The 8,929-nt window shown below is 35.8% G+C and overlaps 1 long non-coding RNA gene across 1 annotated transcript; it reads right to left on the reverse strand.

Moving 5' to 3' along the window:
- Positions 1-2,236: 2,236 nt before the first annotated feature.
- On the reverse strand, positions 2,237-7,189 carry LOC106876714 (uncharacterized). Its single transcript, XR_008263793.1, has 2 exons — positions 6,864-7,189; positions 2,237-4,271 (listed from the first exon to the last, which is right to left on the reverse strand). It is a non-coding gene; the product is annotated as an uncharacterized LOC106876714 (long non-coding RNA).
- Between the last annotated feature and the right edge of the window lie 1,740 nt (positions 7,190-8,929).

The following is an 8,929-nucleotide window of genomic DNA, read 5'->3' on the forward strand; positions in this document are numbered from 1 at the left end:
GGGGATTATTTTATCCACACCGAAAGGATGAGAGGCACAGAATTTGAACGTGGCAGAATTTGAACGCGGAACGTAAAGGCGGACGAAATGCTGCTAAGCATTTTTCCCGGCGTTGCTAACATTTCTTCCTGCTTGCTGCCTTCTTTCACCGTATATACTGACTATAGAAGATTAACGCGGCAAGCTGGCAGAATCGTTAGTACGCCGGGCAAAATGCTTAGCGGTATTTCGTCCGTTTTTACGTTCTGAGTTTAAATTCCGCCGAGATCGGCTTTGCCTTTCATCCTTTCGGAGTCGATAAATTAAGTACCAGCGCAACATTGGGGTCAGTGTATTCGATCAGTCCCCTTCCCACAAAATTTCAGGCCTTGTGTATTTAGTAGAAAGGATATTGATTATAGAAAATAGTCTTAATATTGGGGCGTAAATAGCCACGAGGGGGAAAAATGGCTATTAGTAGTCGGAATTGAACCAGGACTTCTTATTTTCGCGATGATTATGCTACGTATTTACATCAACTAAACCATCCAGTTCTCTCCCGCTTAAATTTAAGGTCTATGATTTCATTATATTTACAAAATGTTCACTCGTCACCGTTTCTTAACTTACGTAAGACATGCATACATACAGACAGCAAACATAGAGACAAAGTGATTGATTGATAGGAAGACGGTAGTTTCGATCTATGGACCTCTGGGTTATGGGCCTAGCACGCTTCTATTGCGTTACTCTACTCAGCGAGTGTTTAAGTCAATATATAATGTATCATTTCTTATATTGTCTGTTCTGGGTTACATTACTTCTCTTACATCATCAATCATATGTTATTTAGTTATTATTTATTTATTTATTTCTATGCATTGGACTGTTTCAAACGAACGAAATATAGTAACTACACAATGCATATTGCAGCACTGGGATGTTAATTTACTTGCTGAAAGGGGACATATCGCTCTGACAATACTTCGAGAGTCACATTTGACGAACCACATACATAGATCATTGCGTTGCAAATTTCACTGGATGTCACTTTATATTCCATTTTCAGATCAGCCAGAAGCAAATCAATTCTTTATGTTTCCCCAGCGCAGCATAGCAATCGAGCTTGCTAGTTCCTACTATTGTAAATTATAATAATGTTGTCTTACAATTGTTAACAATACTATTGTTACTCTACCATTGTTATTCATAATATTGAGTTCAAACTTTAGCACAAGGCCAGTAATTTTAGGTAGGGGATAAGTTGATTACATTGACCCCAGTGTTCAACGATTTGAATTTAGTGTAATGAAATTCCCCAAGACATTTTGTCCTAGGCTGCTTCGTTTCAAGTGATCACCCACCCATCTTTTTTTATCATGTAAGTAAATGCAATATCAGCAACCCTCTTCTAGGCTTTGCAGCTGAGTGCGATCAAGTGAGGAAAATATCCTCTAATCGGAGACCTTGCCCGAATGTTTAAACCGGGTGATTTATTGGTTTCAAAATTTTGCACAAGGCCAGTAATTTTGGGGGAGTGAGTAAGTCGATTACATCGACCCAAGTGCTCAACTGGTACTTCAATAAAACTAAAGAGTTAATGAACATTGTATTTTATGCCATTAACTGTTATAGCGACTGATATCTGAGCGAAATTATGTATTTGTGTACAAACGTGTGTGAACGAATTTTTGTCGTATTTCATTTTCGGTTATTGAGCTATAACTCACCCGCCATATGACATGCTGAATAGAGCGGCCGGATATCACGCTTACTGTCCAAATGATAGAAAATCGAAATCAAAACTAAACAAATTAATTATTCAATGAATAAAACGATACTTTTCACCTGGTTAATAGCTAATGACGCCAACGTTAGGCCTTGTAAGTTCCAGTTTCTGATATCTCAGAGCAAACAATCAAGAAAGCAGATTTGATAAGGCAGAGACTCCTTAATATTGGTGGTTAGACATTAAGGGTAGGTATATGTTATTTTTAAATATTTTTTTATGGCAGTCGAACAACAGCATATGACATATTTTCACTGCCCCAGAGACTAACATTACAAATGTTTTAGTCCAACGGAGTAGATCTTTTCATTGAAATATTCATCAGTACCGATTGTAAATATATTGTATTTTACCGATTGTAGAATACCAAAAGCACACAAAACAAGCAAAAAGACAAGAAGAAAAAATATTGAATCACAATGAACACATACAGCAACAACAACAAGGAACATTTAAAAGAACACGTAATTGGAAAAGAAATTATTTTGAACAGATTAAAAAATGATAGAATAACTACAATAGGATAAATACACAGACAAATATGTTGGTCCAGGAAGATTATGAACATAGTCGCAGTTTGAGCCAATTTTTCCTCTGACGTTACACAGGAAAAGATATTAGGCTAGATAAAGTTTTCGGAAGAAGAGTCGTTGTGTATTGTGTATACTTAGTGCATGTAATCCAAAAGAGGGTAAAAAGAGAACAAATTTATCTGTGTTTTAAGAAACAACGTTTTACACCTCTTTTGGAAACAAAAGTTTCTGAAAGAGGCATCATACGAAATATTGGTAAATTGACCACTTAAAATTTACATGACTATCTGCTGTGCTTTCAGGACAGAGAACACAACAAGAAATTTAGATTGAAACAATCTGATATATCGTCGAATCTTAATATATGATGTTTTGCTTTGATAAGTTTCTGTATTAGATATGATTGCAAATGCTTATTTTTCTGAAGCTAATGGAATACTCTTGTAACATTTGTCGTTAGTAACAGAGATAAATAGGTAGGATGTTAGCATCAACTTTGGTTCTTCGATTATGACACAATGCTTATTACACAATGCAAACATTCATCTTGACACGTATTCCCGATTTTTCATGAAAGAGGATTGACAAATTGTTTCCTAGTATAGTATAACACAGTACAGAGATGTCACAACACTGCAACGACCCTGTAGATCAGTTGTTCTTAAGCTGGAAGTTGCGCTCTCTGGGGGTCGTTGTGAACTTACAAGGGGTCGGTAAATATCAAGGAAACGTTATGAGTGGCAGGTAGCGGGGTCGTTGTTTCCCCCCAGTCAGGTGATAACCATCTCTCATGTTCCTACTAATCATGCAAGTCCTGAAAAGAGTCATGAATATTTTCTTTTCCCTTCTGATTAAACCATTAAAAATATATCGATATTTTACACCCATTTTAAAGAGTTTGATTACATTTCATGTGTGCTAATTAGGCATGCAAGTAGCGAATCCTGTAGAACAAACAGTTTGCTCTTGATGGAATCAGCCAGTTAGCTTCATTTCCCAAGCGAAACTGCTATTGCTCCAGAGAAGTATATTAGTGTTATAGCATTGCATTTCTGTCTATCACTATGACATGGCTTTTGTATTTATGATTGAGATAAAAATAATGCCTAGTAAAACAATTTCCATGAAGTTCTTTGCTAAATGATTCTCTTCCTTATTAGTCTTTATCGTTGTCTAGTTCCGTTAGTGGATCATTGGAATAACCCAGTATCAGTTTTCATCTTCAACGTAAACTTCTTTTTCTGCTCGACAATTACTGGATTTCTCCCAGATGATTCTACCATTTTATAGATATCAACGTGCTTTATAGGTCAGGATTATCAGCGAAGAAGACTACTACAGTAGTTTACACTAGTATTGACTTAAAGTAGTGAATCGAGTTTAACTGTTTTGAAAGGTTAAGATATTTTTAAATTCGTTAGGGATAAGATATAAGAAGTTGCGATGCCATTAAGTTTTCCCTTGAAAGGCAACGACATCATGAAGAAAATGAAAAGGGTTTAGCTGGAAATCGAAAACGGGTCACGCACCCAGATGGTCTGAAGAATATCATTCCATAAACCCAAGGCCGGATATATTGATGAGAAGGAATAAGCTATCATTAAACCCAATATATTTCGCACGTCGCTACGTTCTGAGTTCAAATTCCGCCGAGGTCGACTTTGCCTTTCATCCTTTCGGGGTCGATAAATTAAGTACCAGTTACTAACTGGAGTCGATCTAATCGACTGCCCCCCAACCTTCCAAAAAATTTCGGGCCTTATGCCTAGAGTAGAAAAGTATATTGATGAGAAGGAATAACATATCATTAAACCCAATATATTTCGCACGTCGCTACGTTCTGAGTTCAAACTCCGCCGAGGCCGACTTTGCCTTTCATCTTTTCGAAATCGATAAATTAAGTACCAGTGAAATTCTGGAAGGTCGATGTAATTGACTAGTTCCCTCCTCCAAAACTTCAGGCCTTGTACCTATAATAGAAAGGATATTAAACCCAATATTAGACTAGTATTTATTTTAGCAGCAGTAGATTGATGAAAGCAAAGTCGACTTTAATGTAAAATATTTTGACCGGCGTTTTAACAATCCTAAACTATAATGACAGGCGAAATGAGGTGTTGTGATATTCATGTGTGTCCTAGAATTTCAGATTTGATCTGCGAAGGGAAATAATAATTAGACGACAATTTCAACATATATCTAACACATCACAGATTATATGGAGAGAAATTCCATCTAATAAATTATTTCTAGTCATGTGTTAAGATATACAAATGAATCCAATAGCAGTATAATGCGTTATATAATTTTACTTATATTCCAAATGGTACATTTATATCACCTGATGATAAATTCTGGGGAGTGCCTGATGTGTGTGTGTGTGTGTGTGTGTATGAAAAAAATGGATATAGTTTGACCTCAGAGAAATTATATGATTCTGACAGTACCATTTTTGAAAGAGATTCAACCTCGTCGAAATTGCGCTCTTTTCTTTAAATTCCTTGCACATACATCATCATTCCTATAACACAGTTGAATCAGAAACACCGATTGCAGTAGTAATCTGAGTAGTAATAGCAGTAGTTTTCTTGATTCCATTATATATGAAGTCCCCTGAGCGAGACATTTTCGTCGTAGTTATACTGTAGTAACAAGGTCATGTTGTTTACATTTTATATTCCTCTCGAGAATTACTCCAGATTCATAACCTCAATGATTTTGCTTTTCATACTGCAATAAATAGTCTGTAACGCACACCGAACTAGGATTAGTTTTCAGGTTGTTTTAAAAAATTCATTTCATTGGGAAACGAATTTTTATTTATGTACTTAATTTCTGTTCTAAAACTATGTTTAGTTCTGCCTGAAAATTATGTATAGTTTCTGTTTTTACATCCATTAGGTTATCGTCACGTGCACACAGTCGAATGTTTTGACACATGATCAATCACCAAGTTATAGACGGAGGTTTGTAGATTTATATTTCCCTTTACATTTCCACGTGTCCCAGATTTTCCTGTTGTTTGTTTGGGTGAAAAAGTAATTCATTTTGCAATAGTATGTCATGTTATATCATCGAATTTCGAAAAGACTTGTCTTCAAGAATTAAATAAATAATCAAAAACATCTTAAGAATATTTTTAATCGCAATTGCCTCACCTTTGTAGAAAAGAGTGTGAACATTAATTGGCATTTATACTTTCTACAACACCTGAAAATCTTTAAGTGAAGCGACATATTACGACCGGAAATAGAAATCGATTTGTGAGGTAGGATATCTGAAACTTAAGATATTAACATCATGGCAAAAATATTTAACTGGGATGGGAATTATCCCAGAAGAAATAGTCAACTTTCCTGAAACTTATACCTTTTCGATGTAATCGTAAAGTTGCACAGGGTGTGCTTGTGTTCTGCTCTCGTTACTACAAAAACATGAATTTAAAAACGATATAATTCATTTTAATTTAACAATGCTTTAGAAGAACTATCTATGCATATTCAGCGTATTTTCTGAAGCAATTCAATTTTTACCACACCAGTCGATGCAGTGTTAAACATTTATTAAATGATTCTTCCAGCACTACTTTGGCAATATGGCGAATTCCGTATCGTTGATGAGATTATAATAAGGCTGAAGCATATCTTGAATTACCTCCTGTATTTGTCAAAATAATCCACAAAATATTTTTCACTGATCAATGTTGGTTTTTCGTCAACGTAAAATAATTTCTAGTTAGTCTTTTAATACTCTCTACATAAAAACATTAATATTCATTTAAACATAGAATAAAATAATTAATCTTTCATCGATTATCTTCTTATCTAGTTATTTATGTGCACCACTACCACTGTCTCACCTATCCTCTCCAGCATATCCTATCATCAAAAGATAAAATCCTTTGTTTTAATTCCATTTGTTTGCTTCATTGATTATTTCAGTGTCTGCTCTGGTATCTTAGAAATTACAGAGGTTAGGAAATCCGATTCTTTTGAATCAATTATTACTAAACAAAATAATAAAAAAAAAATTATTATTTCAAATGTGTCTTTTCAGCAAGATATTTTTATATTAACTACAATAATGGTTAATGTCTTATGATTAGTGAACTACGGGTTATATATGAGAAATGAAATACTTCCAACACAAATAAATGTGATAATAAAGGGAAAAAAACAATCTATTTGTACTTTATATATTTTATCATCATTATTACAATAATAAAATAGTACTATAAAAAATAACGTGACCCGTAAAAATTGTCTATTATATAAACGTTATTTCTGTTTTTAAGCGAATATTTATAGATCATCATGACATTGTTTCATTATATTAAAGATTTCGATTATTTCTTTGATTTCGTTCTATAGCTAAGGTTATTCAAAATGTAACACTCGAATTTGTTTCATTTCGTTCCAGAGTTAAAATTGCTAAAAGCGTGACGCTCGAATACATACCATAACAAGCAGAATGAAGCTATATATATTTAAGACAGTGACTGACGGCAATATTTCAAGCAGTGAGTAACGCATTTAAATATAACGTTTAGTCAAAGACCTTACCGTTTGAATCCAAATCTCACCGGAGGCGACTTTACAACTTCTCCTCCTGCGGTCAGTCAACTGGTGCTTAATCTTCTTGTCTTAACACCTCTCACAAAACTTCAGACCTTCTGCTTATGTCAAAAGCAATTATTAAGGGGAAGGATTGGTAGAATCATTAGAAGTTCAGACAAAATGCTTTGAGGTTCTGTGCCTATAGTAGAAAGAATAATAACGATGATGACGATGATGACGATGATGATAATAATAATAGTTTATGTAGGACTGAAGTAACTCAACAGAAGTTTTTATAGATATAGAGAGTAGAGTTCTTTACTTGTATACGATTGACACAATCCATCACTAAGGTAAACATAGCTGACGTAATCCATCACCAAGGCAAACTTAACCAAAAAATGTTGCTTTCGAGTCGCGCTTTTCGTCATTAAGTTTGCCTTGGTGATGGATTGCGTCAGCTATGTTTACCTTAGTGATGGATTGTGTCAATCGTATACAAGCAAAGAACTCTACTCTCTATATCTAATAATAATAATGATAATAATAATAGTAATAATAAGAGGACTGGATGTTGCGTCTTGTTTGCAAACACGAAAACAGCAAAAAATCCCATTCTATCGTTAAGGAAACCTGCGAATTCGTAAGGGAACTTGGTATTAATCCTGAAATATCTGAAGAACCTGAAACCACTGCCACAAAACAAGCAAATGGACCAAGCAGACAGTAAAACAGAACGGACAGAAACAAATTGAGGAGCGGGGGTGCCAGAAGCCTCTGCATGGATGGTAAATTCTTCGGAGTCAAAATGTTGATGTAGATCAAGCAACAACCCCTCAGTGGCTGAGAAGTTCAGGACTGAAAGCAGAGACAGAAAGTTTCATATTGGCGGTACAAGACCAAAGCTTGCTCACAAAAAACTACCAGGCTAACGTTCTTCAAAACGGTTCTGACCCTAACTGCAGATTTTGCGACACATTTGACGGAGCAATAGACCATCTTGTCTCAGGATGTCCTGTGCTGACACCAAACGAATACAAAAATCTCCACGATAAGGTAGGACAGTATTTACACTGGAAAATATGTAGACACTAAAAAATCAGCAGGAGTGCTTACTGGTATGAACATCATCCTGAGCCAGTCGTTGAAGGTTAAAATGTCACTATCCTTTGGGATTTTCCAGTCAACCCTGACAGAGCGATCCAAACTTATCGACCAGACATAATCATTTAAGACAGGAAAAAAATACTTGTAGACTAATAGATGTTAGTGTTCCCACTGATAAAAATATATCTGTAAAGGAATTTGATAAACTAAGAAAATATAAGGACCTGGAAATTGAAATATAAAAGATGTAGCATCTTAAAACGAGAATTGTTCCTGTTATTGTACGTGCCCTTGGTATGATAAAAAAAGGGATGTCAAAAACATCTAGATAAGATCCCAGGAGAACCATGTCTCACAGAAATCGCCCCCCAAAATTGTACTGACAAGTACTTCCCACATGCTTAGAAAAACCCTATCCATTTAAATGTCTGTGATGTATTACATGAAGCTATTCCGCTACTTCCGCTCCCCAAGCTTTCAGTCATACAGTAACATCTCTTATCCTTCACTCGCCCCAGGACACTGGATGTGTCTCGGTAAGTGACTGTAACAAACATGCAGATTAAAAGTAAAAAAAAATCATTTCTACTATAGGCACAAGGCCTGAAATTTTAGGGGAGGGGGAATCGATTACATCGATTCCAGTACGCAACTGGTACTTATTTTACTGACCCCGATACCTGGCGACTGTGCCTGTGCGTGTCGGCCTAGGCCTTGGCTTCCTCAGGTGGTTTATCGCTTTGTATCACAACATTGACTCGATAGTTCGGGTGAATGGTTTCCTTTCGAAGCCGTTCTGCATCAGGCGCTCGGTTCGTCAAGGATGTCCGCTCTCACCACTTTTGTATGTGGTGGCTCTTGAGCCCCTACTGCGGAGGTTGAGTGGCATCCCGAGAGAACCAGGTTTAAAGGAGTTTGTTACAGTTTACGCGGACGATATCACTATCAGCGTAACCACAGTAGCA

Source organism: Octopus bimaculoides, chromosome 3 (assembly GCF_001194135.2).
Source record: "Octopus bimaculoides isolate UCB-OBI-ISO-001 chromosome 3, ASM119413v2, whole genome shotgun sequence".
In the NCBI taxonomy this organism is placed as follows: domain Eukaryota; kingdom Metazoa; phylum Mollusca; class Cephalopoda; order Octopoda; family Octopodidae; genus Octopus; species Octopus bimaculoides.